General features: G+C 36.3%; 24 non-coding genes across 24 annotated transcripts; all 24 read right to left on the bottom strand.

Annotated features, from left to right (window-relative positions):
* Positions 1-1,791: 1,791 nt before the first annotated feature.
* On the bottom strand, positions 1,792-1,864 carry TRNAT-CGU (transfer RNA threonine (anticodon CGU)). Its single transcript has one exon. It is a non-coding gene; the product is annotated as a tRNA-Thr (tRNA).
* A 3,641-nt stretch (positions 1,865-5,505) lies between these two features.
* Positions 5,506-5,578, bottom strand: TRNAT-CGU (transfer RNA threonine (anticodon CGU)). Its single transcript has one exon. It is a non-coding gene; the product is annotated as a tRNA-Thr (tRNA).
* A 576-nt stretch (positions 5,579-6,154) lies between these two features.
* On the bottom strand, positions 6,155-6,227 carry TRNAT-CGU (transfer RNA threonine (anticodon CGU)). The gene has a single exon. It is a non-coding gene; the product is annotated as a tRNA-Thr (tRNA).
* A 595-nt stretch (positions 6,228-6,822) lies between these two features.
* TRNAT-CGU (transfer RNA threonine (anticodon CGU)) lies at positions 6,823-6,895 on the bottom strand. Its single transcript has one exon. It is a non-coding gene; the product is annotated as a tRNA-Thr (tRNA).
* A 576-nt stretch (positions 6,896-7,471) lies between these two features.
* On the bottom strand, positions 7,472-7,544 carry TRNAT-CGU (transfer RNA threonine (anticodon CGU)). Its single transcript has one exon. It is a non-coding gene; the product is annotated as a tRNA-Thr (tRNA).
* A 576-nt stretch (positions 7,545-8,120) lies between these two features.
* On the bottom strand, positions 8,121-8,193 carry TRNAT-CGU (transfer RNA threonine (anticodon CGU)). The gene has a single exon. It is a non-coding gene; the product is annotated as a tRNA-Thr (tRNA).
* A 575-nt stretch (positions 8,194-8,768) lies between these two features.
* TRNAT-CGU (transfer RNA threonine (anticodon CGU)) lies at positions 8,769-8,841 on the bottom strand. The gene has a single exon. It is a non-coding gene; the product is annotated as a tRNA-Thr (tRNA).
* Positions 8,842-9,518: 677 nt separating this feature from the next.
* Positions 9,519-9,591, bottom strand: TRNAT-CGU (transfer RNA threonine (anticodon CGU)). The gene has a single exon. It is a non-coding gene; the product is annotated as a tRNA-Thr (tRNA).
* Positions 9,592-10,185: 594 nt separating this feature from the next.
* TRNAT-CGU (transfer RNA threonine (anticodon CGU)) lies at positions 10,186-10,258 on the bottom strand. Its single transcript has one exon. It is a non-coding gene; the product is annotated as a tRNA-Thr (tRNA).
* A 594-nt stretch (positions 10,259-10,852) lies between these two features.
* On the bottom strand, positions 10,853-10,925 carry TRNAT-CGU (transfer RNA threonine (anticodon CGU)). The gene has a single exon. It is a non-coding gene; the product is annotated as a tRNA-Thr (tRNA).
* Positions 10,926-11,501: 576 nt separating this feature from the next.
* Positions 11,502-11,574, bottom strand: TRNAT-CGU (transfer RNA threonine (anticodon CGU)). Its single transcript has one exon. It is a non-coding gene; the product is annotated as a tRNA-Thr (tRNA).
* Positions 11,575-12,270: 696 nt separating this feature from the next.
* TRNAT-CGU (transfer RNA threonine (anticodon CGU)) lies at positions 12,271-12,343 on the bottom strand. The gene has a single exon. It is a non-coding gene; the product is annotated as a tRNA-Thr (tRNA).
* A 576-nt stretch (positions 12,344-12,919) lies between these two features.
* On the bottom strand, positions 12,920-12,992 carry TRNAT-CGU (transfer RNA threonine (anticodon CGU)). Its single transcript has one exon. It is a non-coding gene; the product is annotated as a tRNA-Thr (tRNA).
* A 677-nt stretch (positions 12,993-13,669) lies between these two features.
* TRNAT-CGU (transfer RNA threonine (anticodon CGU)) lies at positions 13,670-13,742 on the bottom strand. The gene has a single exon. It is a non-coding gene; the product is annotated as a tRNA-Thr (tRNA).
* Positions 13,743-14,337: 595 nt separating this feature from the next.
* Positions 14,338-14,410, bottom strand: TRNAT-CGU (transfer RNA threonine (anticodon CGU)). Its single transcript has one exon. It is a non-coding gene; the product is annotated as a tRNA-Thr (tRNA).
* Positions 14,411-15,796: 1,386 nt separating this feature from the next.
* On the bottom strand, positions 15,797-15,869 carry TRNAT-UGU (transfer RNA threonine (anticodon UGU)). Its single transcript has one exon. It is a non-coding gene; the product is annotated as a tRNA-Thr (tRNA).
* A 1,261-nt stretch (positions 15,870-17,130) lies between these two features.
* TRNAT-CGU (transfer RNA threonine (anticodon CGU)) lies at positions 17,131-17,203 on the bottom strand. Its single transcript has one exon. It is a non-coding gene; the product is annotated as a tRNA-Thr (tRNA).
* Positions 17,204-17,798: 595 nt separating this feature from the next.
* TRNAT-CGU (transfer RNA threonine (anticodon CGU)) lies at positions 17,799-17,871 on the bottom strand. Its single transcript has one exon. It is a non-coding gene; the product is annotated as a tRNA-Thr (tRNA).
* A 595-nt stretch (positions 17,872-18,466) lies between these two features.
* On the bottom strand, positions 18,467-18,539 carry TRNAT-CGU (transfer RNA threonine (anticodon CGU)). The gene has a single exon. It is a non-coding gene; the product is annotated as a tRNA-Thr (tRNA).
* Positions 18,540-19,134: 595 nt separating this feature from the next.
* On the bottom strand, positions 19,135-19,207 carry TRNAT-CGU (transfer RNA threonine (anticodon CGU)). Its single transcript has one exon. It is a non-coding gene; the product is annotated as a tRNA-Thr (tRNA).
* Positions 19,208-19,795: 588 nt separating this feature from the next.
* Positions 19,796-19,868, bottom strand: TRNAT-CGU (transfer RNA threonine (anticodon CGU)). Its single transcript has one exon. It is a non-coding gene; the product is annotated as a tRNA-Thr (tRNA).
* Positions 19,869-20,463: 595 nt separating this feature from the next.
* Positions 20,464-20,536, bottom strand: TRNAT-CGU (transfer RNA threonine (anticodon CGU)). The gene has a single exon. It is a non-coding gene; the product is annotated as a tRNA-Thr (tRNA).
* A 595-nt stretch (positions 20,537-21,131) lies between these two features.
* On the bottom strand, positions 21,132-21,204 carry TRNAT-CGU (transfer RNA threonine (anticodon CGU)). The gene has a single exon. It is a non-coding gene; the product is annotated as a tRNA-Thr (tRNA).
* Positions 21,205-21,799: 595 nt separating this feature from the next.
* On the bottom strand, positions 21,800-21,872 carry TRNAT-CGU (transfer RNA threonine (anticodon CGU)). Its single transcript has one exon. It is a non-coding gene; the product is annotated as a tRNA-Thr (tRNA).
* Between the last annotated feature and the right edge of the window lie 1,341 nt (positions 21,873-23,213).

Below are 23,213 nucleotides of genomic sequence, written 5' to 3'. Positions count from 1 at the left end.
AGGGGTTTATTAGAGATGCTATCCTGGAGTATCTCATTGTGCACAACCTTATGACCCAGCGTCAGCATGGGTTTATGAGAGATCGGTCCTGTCAGACGAATCTGATTGGTTTCTACGAGGAGGTAAGTTCAAGACTGGATCTGGGGGACGCTGTGGATGTTGTATATCTGGACTTCTCAAAGGCATTTGACACCATGCCACATAAAAGGTTGGTATATAAAATGAGACTGCTGGGAATAGGAGAAAATCTGTGTATCTGGGTAAGTAATTGGCTTAGTGATAGAAAACAGAGGGTGGTCATTAATGGCACATTCTCAGATTGGGTTGATGTTACCAGTGGAGTGCCACAGGGGTCAGTATTGGGGCCACTTCTTTTTAATATTTTTATTAATGACCTTGTAGTGGGTTTACACAGTCAAGTTTCAATATTTGCAGATGATACTAAGCTGTGTAAAGTAATAAATACTGAGGTCGATAGTTTAGCATTACAGAGGGATTTGTGGAAGCTTGAGGGATGGGCAGAGAAATGGTTGATGAGGTTTAATGTAGATAAATGTAAAGTTATGCACTTGGGCCATGGAAACAAAAAGTATAATTATGTTCTAAACGGTCAATTACTTAGTAAAACTGAAGCTGAAAAGGACTTGGGCGTATTGGTGGATGGTAAACTTAATTTTAGTGACCAGAGCCAGGCAGCTGCTGCTAAAGCAAATTAAATAATGGGATGTATCAAGAGAGGAATAGATTCTCATGATAAAGACATAGTTCTGCCCTTATACAAATCCCTGGTCAGACCACACATGGAATATTGTGTACAGTTTTGGGCACCAGTGTATAAAAAGGATATAATAGAGCTGGAACGGGTGCAGAGGAGAGCAACCAGGATTATTAGGGGAATGGGGGGACTAGAATACAATGACAGATTACAAAATTTGGGATTATTCAGTTTAGAAAAAAGACGACTGAGGGGAGACCTCATTACAATGTACAAATACCTGAACGGACAGTACAAGGATCTCTCCAAAGATCTTTTTATACCTAGGCCTGTGACCAGGACAAGGGGGCATCCTTTACGCCTAGAGGAGAGGCGATTCTACCATCACCATAGACAAAGGTTCTTTACTGTAAGAGCAGTGAGACTATGGAACTCTCTGCCGCAGGAGGTTGTTATGGCGGACTCTATGTACATCTTCAAGAGAGGCCTGGATGACTTTCTGGAGAGAAAAAATATCACGGGTTATGGGGATAAAACATGTATTTAATTCTTGAAGGTTGGACTTGATGGACTTGCGTCTCCTTCCAGCCTTATATACTATGATACTATGATACTATGAAAAGAATAGTCTTCCTATTTTAATGAAGTTGACATTGCCCAAAATGATCTTTTAACCACGTAATGCCACAACACTCTTCCACTTTTTGCCTTTTGTCTTTTTACTTGCTGCATATAAAAAGCAAAACATTTTTCTTTTTTCTGGTTTCAGAGATGTGTGAGAGCTTGTTTTCTGTGAGATTATCTGTACTTTCTACTGTCACCACTTTTATTTTCTCACAAGCCAAAAATAAAAGTCCAAATGCTGTGAAATTGACAAAAGATTTAGCATTTAGCACCATTTGGTTGCAGGTTTTTTTATTGCCAGTTTTTTTCATTCTTTGAAAGTCCAATATCTTTTCGGAGGACACCACTTTAATTCTGCAACAATTGTTGCTCCCCAATATTTTACACAAAGTTACCCAGTATTATTGTTTATGTATAAAGTAATAAGATCCGAATTGGGTGAGGTAACACAAAGGCTTCAGCGAGATTCGAACTCGCGACCCCTGGTTTACGAGACCAGTGCTCTAACCTCTGAGCTATGAAGCCAGGAATAGTGTACACCATGTGTACCTTTCCCGCGTTCTAGGAACCACCATTTGTGCAGCAATAAACTATTCGTCTTCTTGTAGCAAAATTGTGAATTAATAGATATTAGAAAATACAAGTAAGCATCTACTAAAACAAAAGAATAGTCTTCCTATTTTAATGAAGTTGACATTGCCCAAAATGATCTTTTAACCACGTAATGCCACAGCACTTTTCCACTTTTTCCTTTTGTCTTTTTATTTGCTGCATATAAAAAGCAAAACATTTTTCTTTTTTCTGGTTTCAGAGATGTGTGAGAGCTTGCTTTCTGTGAGATTATCTGTACTTTCTACTGTCACCACTTTTATTTTCTCACAAGCCAAAAATAAAAGTCCAAATGCTGTGAAATTGACAAAAGATTTAGCATTTAGCACCATTTGGTTGCAGGTTTTTTTATTGCCAGTTTTTTTCATTCTTTGAAAGTCCAATAACTTTTCGAAGGACACCACTTTAACCCCTTAAGGACGCAGCCTGTTTGCAGGTTAAGGCTCGCAACTTTTTTTTGAAATTTGACCAGTGTCTCTTCCTGTGGTAATAACTTTTGAACACTGTTACTTATCAAAGCGATTCTGAGATTGTTTTTTCCCCACATGTTGTACTTCATTTTAGTGGTAAATTTTGGCTGATAAGTTTTGCGTTTATTTACAAAAAAAAGAAAAAAATGATGAATTTTTAGAAAAATTTGCCATTTTCGAAATTCAAAATCACCGCGTTTTCAGGCAGATAAATTTACCACCTAAATAACTTGCAGAATAATATTTCCCATTTGTCTACTTTACATTTTCATAATTTTTGAAATGTTTGGATAATTTATTTTGACGTCACGCGGCCTACAAATCGAATAGCGATTTTCCGTATTTTCGGAATTGACTATTTTGGGGATAAATACTGTTTGAAATCAAATTTTACATATTTAGCTACAAAACCCCCTATATAACCAACCCATTTTCAAATCTGCACCCCTCAAACTATCAGAAACAGCTTTTACAAAGATTGTTAACCCCTTGAGATCTTCATAGTAATTGAATCCAAATGGCGGTGAAATTTAGAATGGTCAAATTGTGCCGGTTATACGTTCATTTAGCCCTAAAATTTACACATTTCCAAAAGATAAAAAGAGAAAAATCACCATAAAATTTGTTCTACAATTTCTCCTGAGTGCAGCGACCCCCCACATGTGGACATTACTTGTGTTATGGGGGCACAGCGAGGCGCAGAAGGGAAGGAGCACCCTGCAGCTGCCAGGATTTTAGTTTTCTGGTTGCCCCCTTTTGAAGGCTATAAAATTTTCGCTTTTCCGTTATTTGGGCCATGTGATGGCATTTTTTTTGCGGGACGAGATGCTTTTTCCAGTGTTACCATTTTGGGGTTGGTATCACCTATTGTTGAAAATTTTGGAACTTTTTTTGAGGTCATGAGTAGAAAAGCATCAATTCTGTACTGGATTTTTTACTTTTTTTTTTTTTCGTGTTCACCGTATAGCCTAATAATCATGTTATCTTTATTCTATGGGTCGATACGATTACGGGGATACCAGACATGAATATTTTTTCGTATGTTTTACTAAATTTGCCAAATAAAACCCTAATGTGGGGAAAAATCTATCATTTTTGCATCGCCGTCTTCCAAGTGGCATAACATTGTTACGTTTTTGGCTACAGAGCTGGTCGATGGCTTGTTTTTTGCGGGACATGTTGTTCTTTGCAACAATATCCTTGTGGAGTACATACGTTTTGTTGATCACTTTTTATTGCATTTTTAGTGGGATATAATAGGTAAAAATCATAATTTTTGGCGGGTTTTTAACGTTTTTTTTTTACGGCGTTCATCATATGGGTTCAATAGTTATTTAGTTTTATTCTATGGATTGTTACGGATGCGGTGATACTATATATGTGGGGTTTGTGTTATGATTTAGACTTTTTTGAGTGTTATATGTCTCTTTATATGTTTTGGGGCTTATGGGCATTTTTAGTGATTTATAAAGTAATTTTTTATTGAAAAACATTTTTTTTTACATTTTTTTACCTGATCCACCATGGGATATGAACAAGCAATCATCTGATTGCTTGTTCTTGATAATACTCTGCAATACTAATGTATTGCAGGGTATTATCAGTGCCAGCCTATGCAGATGCATAGGCTGACACTTTGCCTTTAAGATGACGTCACAGACGCCATCTTAAAGGTAAACCCTCCAGGCTTCTCTGGGGTCCCGATCGGACCCCAGAGGTGCCAAAACAGCGATCGGACCCCCCGAAAACGGTGCGGGGGGGGCGATCGTGGGGTAAAGAGCCCCAGAAGGCATGTTAAATGCCGCGGTCGCGTTGACAGTAGCTATGACTGGGCGGTTACTATAGATGGTTATAGTCTTTTTAGAAAGGATCGTATAAATAAAAAAGGGGGAGGGGTTTGTTTATATGTGAATTCTTGCCTCAAGCCCGTCCTGCGAGATGACATCAGTAACGCAAATGTGGAGTCCCTATGGGTGGAGATAAGAGGAGGGAAAAAGAATAATAAAATATTACTAGGGGTTTGTTATAAGGCTCCAAATATAATGGAGGCAGCAGAGGAAATGCTGATAAGTGAAATGGATGCGGCTTCAAAGCATGGTGAAGTACTTATCATGGGGGACTTCAATTACCCAGATATTGACTGGGGGGCAGAAACCTGCAGGTCCTTCAAAGGTAGCAGGTTCTTGTCACCAACAAAAGACAATTACCTGTCGCAACTAGTCCTGGAGCCAACAAGAGGGGGGGCACTGCTGTACTGCGCTGAGCGCTATTCGCGGGACTCAGCGCAGTAGAGCTACGGCGCAGAGCGCTAAGGGGTTAATTCTGCAACAATTGTTTCTCCCCAATATTTTACACAAAGTTACCCAGTATTATTGTTTATGTATAAAGTAATAAGATCCGAATTGGGTGAGGTAACACAAAGGCTTCAGCGAGATTCAAACTCGCGACCCCTGGTTTACAAGATCAGTGCTCTAACCTCTGAGCTATGAAGCCAGGAATAGTGTACACCATGTGTACCTTTCCCGCGTCCTAGGATCCACCATTTGTCCAGCAATAAACTATTCGTCTTCTTGTAGCAAAATTGTGAATTAATGGATAGTAGAAAATACAAGTTAAGCATCTACTAAAACAAAAGAATAGTCTTCCTATTTTAATGAAGTTGACATTGCCCAAAATGATCTTTTAACCACGTAATGCCACAGCACTTTTCCACTTTTTCCTTTTGTCTTTTTACTTGCTGCATATAAAAAGCAAAACATTTTTCTTTTTTCTGGTTTCAGAGATGTGTGAGAGCTTGTTTTCTGTGAGATTATCTGTACTTCCTACTGTCACCACTTTTATTTTCCCACAAGCCAAAAATAAAATTTCAAATGCTGTGATTTTGACAAAAGATTTAGCATTTAGCACCATTTGGTTGCAGGTTTTTTTATTGCCAGTTTTTTTCATTCTTTGAAAGTCCAATATCTTTTCGGAGGACACCACTTTAATTCTGCAACAATTGTTGCTCCCCAATATTTTACACAAAGTTACCCAGTATTATTGTTTATGAATAAAGTAATAAGTTCAGAATTGGGTGAGGTAACATAAAGGCTTCAGCGAGATTCGAACTCGCGACCCCTGGTTTACGAGACCAGTGCTCTAACCTCTGAGCTATGAAGCCAGGAATACTGTACACTATGTGTACCTTTCCCGCGTCCTAGGTACCACCATTTGTCTTCTTGTAGCAAAATTGCGAATTAATGGATATTAGAAAATACAAGTTAAGCATCTTCTAAAACAAAAGAATAGTCTTCCTATTTTAATGAAGTTGACATTGCTCAAAATGATCTTTTTACCACGTAATGCCACAACACTCTTCCACTTTTTGCCTTTTGTCTTTTTACTTGCTGCATATAAAAAGCAAAACATTTTTCTTTTTTCTGGTTTCAGAGATGTGTGAGAGCTTGTTTTCTGTGAGATTATCTGTACTTCCTACTGTCACCACTTTTATTTTCTCACAAGCCAAAAATAAAAGTCCAAATGCTGTGAAATTGACAAAAGATTTAGCATTTAGCACCATTTGGTTGCAGGTTTTTTTATTGCCAGTTTTTTTCATTCTTTGAAAGTCCAATATCTTTTCGGAGGACACCACTTTAATACTGCAACAATTGTTGCTCCCCAATATTTTACACAAAGTTACCCAGTATTATTGTTTATGTATAAAGTAATAAGATCAGAATTGGGTGAGGTAACACAAAGGCTCCAGCGAGATTCGAACTCGCGACCCCTGGTTTACGAGACCAGCGCTCTAACCTCTGAGCTATGAAGCCAGGAATACTGTACACCATGTGTACCTTTGCCGCGTCCTAGGAACCACCATTTGTCCAGCAATAAACTGTTTGTCTTCTTGAAGCAAAATTGTGAATTAATGGATATTAGAAAATACAAGTTAAGCATCCACTAAAACAAAAGAATAGTCTTCCTATTTTAATGAAGTTGACATTGCCCAAAATGATCTTTTAACCACGTAATGCCACAACACTCTTCCACTTTTTGCCTTTTGTCTTTTTACTTGCTGCATATAAAAAGCAAAACATTTTTCTTTTTTCTGGTTTCAGAGATGTGTGAGAGCTTGTTTTCTGTGAGATTATCTGTACTTCCTACTGTCACCACTTTTATTTTCTCAAAAGCCAAAAATAAAAGTCCAAATGCTGTGAAATTGACAAAAGGTTTAGCATTTAGCACCATTTGGTTGCAGGTTTTTTTATTGCCAGTTTTTTTCATTCTTTGAAAGTCCAATATCTTTTCGGAGGACACCACTTTAATTTTGCAACAATTGTTGCTCCCCAATACTAAACACAAAGTTACCCAGTATTATTGTTTATGTATAAAGTAATAAGATCCGAATTGGGTGAAGTAACACAAAGACTTCAGCGAGATTCGAACTCGCGACCCCTGGTTTACGAGACCAGTGCTCTAACCTCTGAGCTATGAAGCCAGGAATACTGTACACTATGTGTACCTTTCCCGCGTCCTAGGTACCACCATTTGTCTTCTTGTAGCAAAATTGCGAATTAATGGATATTAGAAAATACAAGTTAAGCATCTACTAAAACAAAAGAATAGTCTTCCTATTTTAATGAAGTTGACATTGCTCAAAATGATCTTTTTGCCACGTAATGCCACAACACTCTTCCACTTTTTGCCATTTGTCTTTTTTCTTGCTGCATATAAAAAGCAAAACATTTTTCTTTTTTCTGGTTTCAGAGATGTGTGAGAGCTTGTTTTCTGTGAGATTATCTGTACTTCCTACTGTCACCACTTTTATTTTCTCACAAGCCAAAAATAAAAGTCCAAATGCTGTGAAATTGACAAAAGGTTTAGCATTTAGCACCATTTGGTTGCAGGTTTTTTTATTGGCAGTTATTTTCATTCTTTGAAAGTCCAATATCTTTTCGGAGGACACCACTTTAATTCTGCAACAATTGTTGCTCCCCAATATTTTACACAAAGTTACCCAATATTATTGTTTATGTATAAAGTAATAAGATAAGAATTGGGCGAGGTAACACAAAGGCTTCAGCGAGATTCGAACTCACGACCCCTGGTTTACGAGACCAGTGCTCTAACCTCTGAGCTATGAAGCCAGGAATACTGTACACCATGTGTACCTTTCCCGCGTCCTAGGTACCACCATTTGTCTTCTTGTAGCAAAATTGTGAATTAATGGATATTAGAAAATACAAGTTAAGCATTTACTAAAACTAAAGAATAGTCTTCCTATTTTAATGAAGTTGACATTGCTCAAAATGATCTTTTTACCACGTAATGCCACAACACTCTTCCACTTTTTGCCTTTTGTCTTTTTACTTGCTGCATATAAAAAGCAAAAATTTTTTCTTTTTTCTGGTTTCAGAGATGTGTGAGAGCTTGTTTTCTGTGAGATTATCTGTACTTCCTACTGTCACCACTTCTATTTTCTCAAAAGCCAAAAATAAAAGTCCAAATGCTGTGAAATTGAAAAAAGATTTAGCATTTAGCACCATTTGGTTGCAGGTTTTTTTATTGCCAGTTTTTTTCATTCTTTGAAAGTCCAATATCTTTTCGAAGGACACCACTTTAATTCTGCAACAATTGTTGCTCCCCAATATTTTACACAAAGTTACCCAGTATTATTGTTTATGTATAAAGTAATAAGATCAGAATTGGGTGAGGTAACATAAAGGCTTCAGCGAGATTCGAACTCACGACCCCTGGTTTACGAGACCAGTGCTCTAACCTCTGAGCTATGAAGCCAGGAATACTGTACACCATGTGTACCTTTCCCGCGTCCTAGGTACCACCATTTGTCTTCTTCTAGCAAAATTGTGAATTAATGGATATTAGAAAATACAAGTTAAGCATCTACTAAAACAAAAGAATAGTCTTCCTATTTTAATGAAGTTGACATTGCTCAAAATGATCTTTTTACCACGTAATGCCACAATACTCTTCCACTTTTTGCCTTTTGTCTTTTTACTTGCTGCATATAAAAAGCAAAACATTTTTCTTTTTTCTGGTTTCAGAGATGTGTGAGAGCTTGTTTTATGTGAGATTATCTGTACTTCCTACTGTCACCACTTTTATTTTCTCACAAGCCAAAAATAAAAGTCCAAATGCTGTGAAATTGAAAAAAGATTTAGCATTTAGCACCATTTGGTTGCAGGTTTTTTATTGCCAGTTTTTTTCATTCTTTGAAAGTCCAATATCTTTTCGGAGTACACCACTTTAATTCTGCAACAATTGTTGCTCCCCAATATTTTACACAAAGTTACCCAGTATTATTGTTTATTTATAAAGTAATAAGATCAGAATTGGGTGAGGTAACATAAAGGCTTCAGCGAGATTCGAACTCGCGACCCCTGGTTTACGAGACCAGTGCTCTAACCTCTGGGCTATGAAGCCAGGAATACTGTACACCATGTGTACATTTCCCGCGTCCTAGGTACCACCATTTGTCTTCTTGTAGCAAAATTGTGAATTAATGGATATTAGAAAATACAAGTTAAGCATATACTAAAACAAAAGAATAGTCTTCCTATTTTAATGAAGTTGACATTGCTCAAAATGATCTTTTTACCACGTAATGCCACAACACTCTTCCACTTTTTGCCTTTTGTCTTTTTACTTGCTGCATATAAAAAGCAAAACATTTTTCTTTTTAATGGTTTCAGAGATGTGTGAGAGCTTGTTTTCTGTGAGATTATCTGTACTTCCTACTGTCTCCACTTTTATTTTCTCACAAGCCAAAACATTTTTCTTTTTTCTGGTTTCAGAGATGTGTGAGAGCTTGTTTTCTGTGAGATTATCTGTACTTCCTACTGTCACCACTTTTATTTTCTCACAAGCCAAAAATAAAAGTCCAAATGCTGTGAAATTGACAAAAGGTTTAGCATTAAGCACCATTTGGTTGTAGGTTTTTTATTGCCAGTTTTTTTCATTCTTTGAAAATCCAATATCTTTTCGGAGGACACAACTTTAATTCTGCAACAATTGTTGCTCCCCAATATTTTACACAAAGTTACCCAGTATTATTGCTTATTTATAAAGTAGTAAGATCAGAATTGGGTGAGGTAACACAAAGGCTTCAGCGAGATTCGAACTCGCGACCCCTGGTTTACGAGACCAGTGCTCTAACCTCTGAGCTATGAAGCCAGGAATACAGTACACCATGTGTACCTTTCCCGCGTCCTAGGAACCACCATTTGTCCAGCAATAAACTATTCGTCTTCTTGTAGCAAAATTGTGAATTAATGGATATTAGAAAATACAAGTTAAGCATCTACTAAAACAAAAGAATAGTCTTCCTATTTTAATGAAGTTGACATTGCCCAAAATGATCTTTTAACCACGTAATGCCACAGCACTTTTCCACTTTTTCCTTTTGTCTTTTTACTTGCTGCATATAAAAAGCAAAACATTTTTCTTTTTTCTGGTTTCAGAGATGTGTGAGAGATTGTTTTCTGTGAGATTATCTGTACTTCCTACTGTCACCACTTCTATTTTCTCAAAAGCCAAAAATAAAAGTCCAAATGCTGTGAAATTGAAAAAAGATTTAGCATTTAGCACCATTTGGTTGCAGGTTTTTTTATTGCCAGTTTTCTTCATTCTTTGAAAGTCCAATATCTTTTCGGACGACACCACTTTAATTCTGCAACAATTGTTGCTCCCCAATATTTTACACAAAGTTACCCAGTATTATTGTTTATGTATAAAGTAATAAGATCAGAATTGGGTGAGGTAACACAAAGGCTTCAGCGAGATTCGAACTCGAGACCCCTGGTTTACGAGACCAGTGCTCTAACCTCTGAGCTATGAAGCCAGGAATACTGTACACCATGTGTACCTTTCCCGCGTCCTAGGAACCACCATTTGTCCAGCAATAAACTATTCGTCTTCTTGTAGCAAAATTGTGAATTAATGGATATTAGAAAATACAAGTTAAGCATCTACTAAAACAAAAGAATAGTCTTCCTATTTTAATGAAGTTGACATTGCCCAAAATGATCTTTTAACCACGTAATGCCACAGCACTTTTCCACTTTTTCCTTTTGTCTTTTTACTTGCTGCATATAAAAAGCAAAACATTTTTCTTTTTTCTGGTTTCAGAGATGTGTGAGAGCTTGTTTTCTGTGAGATTATCTGTACTTCCTACTGTCACCACTTTTATTTTCTCACAAGCCAAAAATAAAATTTCAACTGCTGTGAATTTGACAAAAGATTTAGCATTTAGCACCATTTGGTTGCAGGTTTTTTTATTGCCAGTTTTTTTCATTCTTTGAAAGTCCAATATCTTTTCGGAGGACACCACTTTAAATCTGCAACAATTGTTGCTCCCCAATGTTTTACACAAAGTTACCTTATATTATTGTTTATGTATAAATTAATAAGATAAGAATTGGGCGAGGTAACAGAAAGGCTTCAGCGAGATTCGAACTCGCGACCCCTGGTTTACGAGACCAGTGCTCTAACCTCTGAGCTATGAAGCCAGGAATACTGTACACCATGTGTACCTTTCCCGTGTCCTAGGTACCACCATTTGTCTTCTTGTAGCAAAATTGTGAATTAATGGATATTAGAAAATACAAGTTAAGCATCTACTAAAACAAAAGAATAGTCTTCCTATTTTAATGAAGTTGACATTGCTCAAAATGATCTTTTTACCACGTAATGCCACAACACTCTTCCACTTTTTGCCTTTTGTCTTTTTACTTGCTGCATATAAAAAGCAAAACATTTTTCTTTTTTCTGGTTTCAGAGATGTGTGAGAGCTTGTTTTCTGTGAGATTATCTGTACTTCCTACTGTCACCACTTTTATTTTCTCACAAGCCAAAAATAAAAGTCCAAATGCTGTGAAATTGAAAAAAGATTTAGCATTTAGCACCATTTGGTTGCAGGTTTTTTTATTGCCAGTTTTTTTCATTCTTTGAAAGTCCAATATCTTTTCGGAGGACACCACTTTAATTCTGCAACAATTGTTGCTCCCCAATATTTTACACAAAGTTACCCAGTATTATTGTTTATTTATAAAGTAATAAGATCAGAATTGGGTGAGGTAACATAAAGGCTTCAGCGAGATTCGAACTCGCGACCCCTGGTTTACGAGACCCGTGCTCTAACCTCTGAGCTATGAAGCCAGGAATACTGTACACCATGTGTACCTTTCCCGCGTCCTAGGAACCACCATTTGTCCAGCAATAAACTATTCGTCTTCTTGTAGCAAAATTGTGAATTAATGGATATTAGAAAATACAAGTTAAGCATCTACTAAAACAAAAGAATAGTCTTCCTATTTTAATGAAGTTGACATTGCCCAAAATGATCTTTTAACCACGTAATGCCACAGCACTTTTCCACTTTTTCCTTTTGTCTTTTTACTTGCTGCATATAAAAAGCAAAACATTTTTCTTTTTTCTGGTTTCAGAGATGTGTGAGAGCTTGTTTTCTGTGAGATTATCTGTACTTCCTACTGTCTCCACTTTTATTTTCTCACAAGCCAAAACATTTTTCTTTTTTCTGGTTTCAGAGATGTGTGAGAGCTTGTTTTCTGTGAGATTATCTGTACTTCCTACTGTCACCACTTTTATTTTCTCACAAGCCAAAAATAAAATTTCAAATGCTGTGAATTTGACAAAAGATTTAGCATTTAGCACCATTTGGTTGCAGGTTTTTTTATTGCCAGTTTTTTTCATTCTTTGAAAGTCCAATATCTTTTCGGAGGACACCACTTTAAATCTGCAACAATTGTTGCTCCCCAATGTTTTACACAAAGTTACCCAATATTATTGTTTATGTATAAAGTAATAAGATAAGAATTGGGTGAGGTAACACAAAGGCTTCAGCGAGATTCGAACTCACGACCCCTGATTTACGAGACCAGTGCTCTAACCTCTGAGCTATGAAGCCAGGAATACTGTACACCATGTGTACCTTTCCCGCGTCCTAGGTACCACCATTTGTCTTCTTGTAGCAAAATTGTGAATTAATGGATATTAGAAAATACAAGTTAAGCATCTACTAAAACAAAAGAATAGTCTTCCTATTTTAATGAAGTTGACATTGCTCAAAATGATCTTTTTACCACGTAATGCCACAACACTCTTCCACTTTTTGCCTTTTGTCTTTTTACTTGCTGCATATAAAAAGCAAAAAAATTTTCTTTTTTCTGGTTTCAGAGATGTGTGAGAGCTTGTTTTCTGTGAGATTATCTGTACTTCCTACTGTCACCACTTCTATTTTCTCAAAAGCCAAAAATAAAAGTCCAAATGCTGTGAAATTGAAAAAAGATTTAGCATTTAGCACCATTTGGTTGCAGGTTATTTTATTGCCAGTTTTTTTCATTCTTTGAAAGTCCAATATCTTTTCGGAGGACACCACTTTAATTCTGCAACAATTGTTGCTCCCCAATATTTTACACAAAGTTACACAGTATTATTGTTTATGTATAAAGTAATAAGATCAGAATTGGGTGAGGTAACATAAAGGCTTCAGCGAGATTCGAACTCGCGACCCCTGGTTTACGAGACCAGTGCTCTAAACTCTGAGCTATGAAGCCAGGAATACTATACACCATGTGTACCTTTCCCGCGTCCTAGGAACCACCATTTGTCTTCTTGTAGCAAAATTGTGAATTAATGGATATTAGAAAATACAAGTTAAGCATCTACTAAAACAAAAGAATAGTCTTCCTATTTTAATGAAGTTGACATTGCCCAAAATGATCTTTTAACCACGTAATGCCACAGCACTTTTCCACTTTTTCCTTTTGTCTTTTTACTTGCTGCATATAAAAAGCAAAACATTTTTCTTTTTTCTGGTTTCAGAGATGTGTGAGAGCTTGTTTTCTGTGAGATTATCTGTACTTCCTACTGTCTCCACTTTTATTTTCTCACAAGCCAAAACATTTTTCTTTTTTCTGGTTTCAGAGATGTGTGAGAGCTTGTTTTCTGTGAGATTATCTGTACTTCCTACTGTCACCACTTTTATTTTCTCACAAGCCAAAAATAAAATTTCAAATGCTGTGAATTTGACAAAAGATTTAGCATTTAGCACCATTTGGTTGCAGGTTTTTTTATTGCCAGTTTTTTTCATTCTTTGAAAGTCCAATATCTTTTCGGAGGACACCACTTTAAATCTGCAACAATTGTTGCTCCCCAATGTTTTACACAAAGTTACCCAATATTATTGTTTATGTATAAAGTAATAAGATCAGAATTGGGCGAGGTAACACAAAGGCTTCAGCGAGATTCGAACTCACGACCCCTGGTTTACGAGACCAGTGCTCTAACCTCTGAGCTATGAAGCCAGGAATACTGTACACCATGTGTACCTTTCCCGCGTCCTAGGTACCACCATTTGTCCAGCAATAAACTGTTTGTCTTCTTGAAGCAAAATTGTGAATTAATGGATATTAGAAAATACAAGTTAAGCATCCACTAAAACAAAAGAATAGTCTTCCTATTTTAATGAAGTTGACATTGCCCAAAATGATCTTTTAACCACGTAATGCCACAACACTCTTCCACTTTTTGCCTTTTGTCTTTTTACTTGCTGCATATAAAAAGCAAAACATTTTTCTTTTTTCTGGTTTCAGAGATGTGTGAGAGCTTGTTTTCTGTGAGATTATCTGTACTTCCTACTGTCACCACTTTTATTTTCTCACAAGCCAAAAATAAAATTCCAAATGCTGTGAAATTGACAAAAGATTTAGCATTTAGCACCATTTGGTTGCAGGTTTTTTTATTGCCAGTTTTTTTCATTCTTTGAAAGTCCAATATCTTTTCGGAGGACAGCACTTTAATTCTGCAACAATTGTTGCTCCCCAATATTTTACACAAAGTTACCCAGTATTATTGTTTATGTATAAAGTAATAAGATCCGAATTGGGTGAGGTAACACAAAGGCTTCAGCGAGATTCGAACTCGCGACCCCTGGTTTACGAGACCAGTGCTCTAACCTCTGAGCTATGAAGCCAGGAATAGTGTACACCATGTGTACCTTTCCCGCGTTCTAGGAACCACCATTTGTCCAGCAATAAACTATTCGTCTTCTTGTAGCAAAATTGTGAATTAATGGATATTAGAAAATACAAGTAAGCATCTACTAAAACAAAAGAATAGTCTTCCTATTTTAATGAAGTTGACATTGCCCAAAATGATCTTTTAACCACATAATGCCACAGCACTTTTCCACTTTTTCCTTTTGTCTTTTTATTTGCTGCATATAAAAAGCAAAACATTTTTCTTGTTTCTGGTTTCAGAGATGTGTGAGAGCTTGCTTTCCGTGAGATTATCTGTACTTCCTACTGTCACCACTTTTATTTTCTCACAAGCCAAAAATAAAAGTCCAAATGCTGTGAAATTGACAAAAGATTTAGCATTTAGCACCATTTGGTTGCAGGTTTTTTTATTGCCAGTTTTTTTAATTCTTTGAAAGTCCAATAACTTTTCGAAGGACACCACTTTAATTCTGCAACAATTGTTTCTCCCCAATATTTTACACAAAGTTACCCAGTATTATTGTTTATGTATAAAGTAATAAGATCAGAATTGGGTGAGGTAACACAAAGGCTTCAGCGAGATTCAAACTCGCGACCCCTGGTTTACAAGATCAGTGCTCTAACCTCTGAGCTATGAAGCCAGGAATACTGTACACCATGTGTACCTTTCCCGCGTCCTAGGATCCACCATTTGTCCAGCAATAAACTATTCGTCTTCTTGTAGCAAAATTGTGAATTAATGCATATTAGAAAATACAAGTTAAGCATCTACTAAAACAAAAGAATAGTCTTCCTATTTTAATGAAGTTGACATTGCCCAAAATGATCTTTTAACCACGTAATGCCACAGCACTTTTCCACTTTTTCCTTTTGTCTTTTTACTTGCTGCATATAAAAAGCAAAACATTTTTCTTTTTTCTGGTTTCAGAGATGTGTGAGAGCTTGTTTTCTGTGAGATTATCTGTACTTCCTACTTTCACCACTTCTATTTTCTCACAAGCCAAAAATAAAAGTCCAAATGCTATGAAATTGACAAAATATTTAGCATTTAGCACCATTTGGTTGCAGCTTGTTTTCTGTGAGATTATCTGTACTTCCTACTGTCACCACTTTTATTTTCTCACAAGCCAAAAATAAAAGTCCAAATGCTGTGAAATTGACAAAAGGTTTAGCATTTAGCACCATTTGGTTGCAGGTTTTTTATTGCCAGTTTTTTTCATTCTTTAAAAGTCCAATATCTTTTCGGAGGACACCATTATAATTCTGCCACAATTGTTGCTCCCCAATATTTTACACAAAGTTACCCAGTATTATTGCTTATTTATAAAGTAGTAAGATCAGAATTGGGTGAGGTAACACAAAGGCTTCAGCGAGATTCGAACTCGCGACCCCTGGTTTACAAGACCAGTGCTCTAACCTCTGAGCTATGAATCCAGGAATACTGTACACCATGTGTACCTTTCCCGCGTCCTAGGAACCACCATTTGTCCAGCAATAAACTATTCGTCTTCTTGTAGCAAAATTGTGAATTAATGGATATTAGAAAATACAAGTTAAGCATCTACTAAAACAAAAGAATAGTCTTCCTATTTTAATGAAGTTGACATTGCCCAAAATGATCTTTTAACCACGTAATGCCACAGCACTTTTCCACTTTTTCCTTTTGTCTTTTTACTTGCTGCATATAAAAAGCAAAACATTTTTCTTTTTTCTGGTTTCAGAGATGTGTGAGAGCTTGTTTTCTGTGAGATTATCTGTACTTCCTACTGTCACCACTTTTATTTTCTAACAAGCCAAAAATAAAATTTCAAATGCTGTGAATTTGACAAAAGATTTAGCATTTATCACCATTTGGTTGCAGGTTTTTTTATTGCAAGTTTTTTTCATTCTTTGAAAGTCCAATAACTTTTCGAAGGACACCACTTTAATTCTGCAACAATTGTTTCTCCCCAATATTTTACACAAAGTTACCCAGTATTATTGTTTATGTATAAAGTAATAAGATCAGAATTGGGTGAGGTAACACAAAGGCTTCAGCGAGATTTGAATTCGCGACCCCTGGTTTACGAGACCAGTGCTCTAACCTCTGAGCTATGAAGTTAGGGATACTGTACACCATGTGTACCTTTCCCGCGTCCTAGGAACCACCATTTGTCCAGCAATAAACTATTCGTCTTCTTTTAGCAAAATTGTGAATTAATGGATATTAGAAAATACAAGTTAACCATCTACTAAAACAAAAGAATAGTCTTCCTATTTTAATGAAGTTGACATTGCCCAAAATGATCTTTTAACCACGTAATGCCACAGCACTTTTCCACTTTTTCCTTTTGTCTTTTTACTTGCTGCATATAAAAAGCAAAACATTTTTCTTTTTTCTGGTTTCAGAGATGTGTGAGAGCTTGTTTTCTGTGAGATTATCTGTACTTCCTACTGTCACCACTTTTATTTTCTCACAAGCCAAAAATAAAATTTCAAATGCTGTGAAATTGACAAAAGATTTACCATTTAGCACCATTTGGTTGCAGGTTTTTTTATTGCCAGTTTTTTTCATTCTTTGAAAGTCCAATATCTTTTCGGAGGACACCACTTTAAATCTGCAACAATTGTTGCTCCCCAATATTTTACACAAAGTTACCCAGTATTATTGTTTATGTATAAAGTAATAAGATCAGAATTGGGTGAGGTAACACAAAGGCTTCAGCGAGATTCGAACTCGCGACCCCGGGTTTACGAGACCAGTGCTCTAACCTCTGAGCTATGAAGCCAGGAATACTGTACACCATGTGTACCTTTCCCGTGTCCTAGGAACCACCATTTGTCCAGCAATAAACTGTTCGTCTTCTTGTAGCAAAATTGTGAATTAATGGATATTAGAAAATACAAGTTAAGCATCTACGAAAACAAAAGAATAGTCTTCCTATTTTAATGAAGTTGACATTGCCCAAAATGATCTTTTAACCACGTAATGCCACAACACTCTTCCCCTTTTTGCCTGTTGTCTTTTTACTTGCTGCATATAAAAAGCAAAACATTTTTCTTTTTCCTGGTTTCAGAGATGTGTGAGAGCTTGTTTTCTGTGAGATGATCTGTACTTCCTACTGTCACCACTTTTATTTTCTCACAAGCCAAAAATAAAAGTCCAAATGCTTTGAAATTGACAAAAGATTTAGCATTTAGCACCATTTGGTTGCAGGTTTTTTTATTGCCAATTTTTTTCATTCTTTGAAAGTCCAATATCTTTTCGGAGGACACCACTTTAATTCTGCAACAATTGTTGCTCCCCAATATTTTACACAAAGTTACTCAGTGTTATTGTTTATGTATAAAGTAATAAGATCAGAATTGGGTGAGGTAACACAAAGGCTTCAGCGAGATTCGAACTCGTGACCCCTGGTTTACGAGACCAGCGCTCTAACCTCTGAGCTATGAAGCCAGGAATACTGTACACCATGTGCACCTTTCCCGCGTCCTAGGAACCACCATTTGTCCAGCAATAAACTATTTGTCTTCTTGTAGCAAAATTGTGAATTAATGGATATTAGAAAATACAAGTTAAGCATCTACTAAAACAAAAGAATAGTCTTCCTATTTTAATGAAGTTGTCATGGCCCAAAATGATCTTTTAACCACGTAATGCCACAACACTTTTCCACTTTTTGCCTTTTGTCTTTTTACTTGCTGCATATAAAAAGCAAAACATTTTTCTTTTTTCTGGTTTCAGAGATGTGTGAGAGCTTGTTTTCTGTGAGATTATCTGTACTTCCTACTGTCACCACTTTTATTTTCTCACAAGCCAAAAATAAAAGTCCAAATGCTGTGAAATTGACAAAAGATTTAGCATTTAGCACCATTTGGTTGCAGGTTTTTTTATTGCCAGTTTTTTTCATTCTTTGAAAGTCCAATAACTTTTCGAAGGACACCACTTTAATTCTGCAACAATTGTTGCTCCCCAATATTTTACACAAAGTTACCCAGTATTATTGTTTATGTATAAAGTAATAAGATCAGAATTGGGTGAGGTAACATAAAGGCTTCAGCGAGATTCGAACTCGCGACCCCTGGTTTACGAGACCAGTGCTCTAACCTCTGAGCTATGAAGCCAGGAATACTGTACACCATGTGTACCTTTCCCGTGTCCTAGGAACCACCATTTGTCCAGCAATAAACTGTTCGTCTTCTTGTAGCAAAATTGTGAATTAATGGATATTAGAAAATACAAGTTAAGCATCTACGAAAACAAAAGAATAGTCTTCCTATTTTAATGAAGTTGACATTGCCCAAAATGATCTTTTAACCACGTAATGCCACAACACTCTTCCCCTTTTTGCCTGTTGTCTTTTTACTTGCTGCATATAAAAAGCAAAACATTTTTCTTTTTCCTGGTTTCAGAGATGTGTGAGAGCTTGTTTTCTGTGAGATGATCTGTACTTCCTACTGTCACCACTTTTATTTTCTCACAAGCCAAAAATAAAAGTCCAAATGCTTTGAAATTGACAAAAGATTTAGCATTTAGCACCATTTGGTTGCAGGTTTTTTTATTGCCAATTTTTTTCATTCTTTGAAAGTCCAATATCTTTTCGGAGGACACCACTTTAATTCTGCAACAATTGTTGCTCCCCAATATTTTACACAAAGTTACTCAGTGTTATTGTTTATGTATAAAGTAATAAGATCAGAATTGGGTGAGGTAACACAAAGGCTTCAGCGAGATTCGAACTCGCGACCCCTGGTTTACGAGACCAGTGCTCTAACCTCTGAGCTATGAAGCCAGGAATACTGTACACCATGTGCACCTTTCCCGCGTCCTAGGAACCACCATTTGTCCAGCAATAAACTATTCATCTTCTTGTAGCAAAATTGTGAATTAATGAATATTAGAAAATAAAAGTTAAGCATCTACTAAAACAAAGGAATAGTCTTCCTATTTTAATGAAGTTGACATTGCCCAAAATGATCTTTTAGCCACGTAATGCCACAGCACTTTTCCACTTTTTGCCTTTTGTCTTTTTACTTGCTGCATATAAAAAGCAAAACATTTTTCTGGTTTCAGAGATGTGTGAGAGCTTGTTTTCTGTGAGATTATCTGTACTTCCTACTGTCACCACTTTTATTTTCTCACAAGCCAAAAATAAAAGTCCAAATGCTGTGAAATTGACAAAAGATTTAGCATTTAGCACCATTTGGTTGCAGGTTTTTTTATTGCCAGTTTTTTTCATTCTTTGAAAGTCCAATAACTTTTCGAAGGACACCACTTTAATTCTGCAACAATTGTTGCTCCCCAATATTTTACACAAAGTTACCCAGTATTATTGTTTATGTATAAAGTAATAAGATCAGAATTGGGTGAGGTAACATAAAGGCTTCAGCGAGATTCGAACTCGCGACCCCTGGTTTACGAGACCAGTGCTCTAACCTCTGAGCTATGAAGCCAGGAATACTGTACACCATGTGTACCTTTCCCGTGTCCTAGGAACCACCATTTGTCCAGCAATAAACTGTTCGTCTTCTTGTAGCAAAATTGTGAATTAATGGATATTAGAAAATACAAGTTAAGCATCTACGAAAACAAAAGAATAGTCTTCCTATTTTAATGAAGTTGACATTGCCCAAAATGATCTTTTAACCACGTAATGCCACAACACTCTTCCCCTTTTTGCCTGTTGTCTTTTTACTTGCTGCATATAAAAAGCAAAACATTTTTCTTTTTCCTGGTTTCAGAGATGTGTGAGAGCTTGTTTTCTGTGAGATGATCTGTACTTCCTACTGTCACCACTTTTATTTTCTCACAAGCCAAAAATAAAAGTCCAAATGCTTTGAAATTGACAAAAGATTTAGCATTTAGCACCATTTGGTTGCAGGTTTTTTTATTGCCAATTTTTTTCATTCTTTGAAAGTCCAATATCTTTTCGGAGGACACCACTTTAATTCTGCAACAATTGTTGCTCCCCAATATTTTACACAAAGTTACTCAGTGTTATTGTTTATGTATAAAGTAATAAGATCAGAATTGGGTGAGGTAACACAAAGGCTTCAGCGAGATTCGAACTCGTGACCCCTGGTTTACGAGACCAGCGCTCTAACCTCTGAGCTATGAAGCCAGGAATACTGTACACCATGTGCACCTTTCCCGCGTCCTAGGAACCACCATTTGTCCAGCAATAAACTATTTGTCTTCTTGTAGCAAAATTGTGAATTAATGGATATTAGAAAATACAAGTTAAGCATCTACTAAAACAAAAGAATAGTCTTCCTATTTTAATGAAGTTGTCATGGCCCAAAATGATCTTTTAACCACGTAATGCCACAACACTTTTCCACTTTTTGCCTTTTGTCTTTTTACTTGCTGCATATAAAAAGCAAAACATTTTTCTTTTTTCTGGTTTCAGAGATGTGTGAGAGCTTGTTTTCTGTGAGATTATCTGTACTTCCTACTGTCACCACTTTTATTTTCTCACAAGCCAAAAATAAAAGTCCAAATGCTGTGAAATTGACAAAAGATTTAGCATTTAGCACCATTTGGTTGCAGGTTTTTTTATTGCCAGTTTTTTTCATTCTTTGAAAGTCCAATAACTTTTCGAAGGACACCACTTTAATTCTGCAACAATTGTTGCTCCCCAATATTTTACACAAAGTTACCCAGTATTATTGTTTATGTATAAAGTAATAAGATCAGAATTGGGTGAGGTAACATAAAGGCTTCAGCGAGATTCGAACTCGCGACCCCTGGTTTACGAGACCAGTGCTCTAACCTCTGAGCTATGAAGCCAGGAATACTGTACACCATGTGTACCTTTCCCGTGTCCTAGGAACCACCATTTGTCCAGCAATAAACTGTTCGTCTTCTTGTAGCAAAATTGTGAATTAATGGATATTAGAAAATACAAGTTAAGCATCTACGAAAACAAAAGAATAGTCTTCCTATTTTAATGAAGTTGACATTGCCCAAAATGATCTTTTAACCACGTAATGCCACAACACTCTTCCCCTTTTTGCCTGTTGTCTTTTTACTTGCTGCATATAAAAAGCAAAACATTTTTCTTTTTCCTGGTTTCAGAGATGTGTGAGAGCTTGTTTTCTGTGAGATGATCTGTACTTCCTACTGTCACCACTTTTATTTTCTCACAAGCCAAAAATAAAAGTCCAAATGCTTTGAAATTGACAAAAGATTTAGCATTTAGCACCATTTGGTTGCAGGTTTTTTTATTGCCAATTTTTTTCATTCTTTGAAAGTCCAATATCTTTTCGGAGGACACCACTTTAATTCTGCAACAATTGTTGCTCCCCAATATTTTACACAAAGTTACTCAGTGTTATTGTTTATGTATAAAGTAATAAGATCAGAATTGGGTGAGGTAACACAAAGGCTTCAGCGAGATTCGAACTCGCGACCCCTGGTTTACGAGACCAGTGCTCTAACCTCTGAGCTATGAAGCCAGGAATACTGTACACCATGTGCACCTTTCCCGCGTCCTAGGAACCACCATTTGTCCAGCAATAAACTATTCATCTTCTTGTAGCAAAATTGTGAATTAATGAATATTAGAAAATAAAAGTTAAGCATCTACTAAAACAAAGGAATAGTCTTCCTATTTTAATGAAGTTGACATTGCCCAAAATGATCTTTTAGCCACGTAATGCCACAGCACTTTTCCACTTTTTGCCTTTTGTCTTTTTACTTGCTGCATATAAAAAGCAAAACATTTTTCTGGTTTCAGAGATGTGTGAGAGCTTGTTTTCTGTGAGATTATCTGTACTTCCTACTGTCACCACTTTTATTTTCTTACAAGCCAAAAATAAAAGTCCAAATGCTGTGAAATTGACAAAAGATTTAGCATTTAGCACCATTTGGTTGCAGGTTTTTTTATTGCCAGTTTTTTTCATTCTTTGAAAGTCCAATATCTTTTCGGAGGACACCACTTTAATTCTGCAATAATTGTTGCTCCCCCAATATTTTACACAAAGTTACCCAGTATTATTGTTTATGTATAGAGATGAGCGAGTATACTCGTCTGAGCTTGATGCTCGTTCGATTATTAACCCCTTAACGCCGAAGCCACTTTTCACCTTCCTGACACGGCCCATTTTTTCAAATCTGCCCTCTGACACTATAAATGGTTATAACTTTGGAACGCTTTAACATATCCAAGTGATTTTGAAATTGTTTTCTCGTGACACATTGTACTTCATGTTAGTTAAAAAATTTTGGTGGCATGTTTTGCATTTATTTATGAGAAAATCAGATATTTGGTGAATATTTGGAAAAATTAGCAATTTTCGAAATTCAAAATTTTCTACTTTTTCCACACATGAGTCATAACACCAAAAAACATAATAACTAACATTCACCGAATGTCTACTTTATACCTCCGTGGTTTTTTTATGCATACTCTTATTTTTGTAGGATGTTATTGGCCTTTGAACGTTAGGTACGATTTTTCACATTTTCATAAAAAAAGCAAAATCCTGCTATGGAGGGACCTGCTCAGGTTTCAAGTCACTTTGAGAGGCCTAAATAAAAGTAAAACCCCATAAATTACCCCATTATAGAAACTACACCCCTCAACGTACGTAAAACAACTTTTATGAAGTTTGTTAACCGTTTAATTGGTTTACAGGGGATAAAACAAGATCGGATGCAATTTCGAAATTACATTTTCTTTGACAAAATTAATGTGTTTTTCATAAAATGTACAAATTCTCAGTGGATAAAATACCAAAACGCTCCACAAAATTTGATACCCTATCCCTTCCGCGTGTAACAATCCCCCATATGTG

Source organism: Engystomops pustulosus, chromosome 1 (assembly GCF_040894005.1).
Source record: "Engystomops pustulosus chromosome 1, aEngPut4.maternal, whole genome shotgun sequence".
NCBI classification, from domain to species: Eukaryota; Metazoa; Chordata; class Amphibia; order Anura; family Leptodactylidae; genus Engystomops; species Engystomops pustulosus.
The sequence above is the reverse complement of the archived record's forward strand: the minus strand, read 5'-3'. Positions and strand labels throughout refer to the sequence as shown.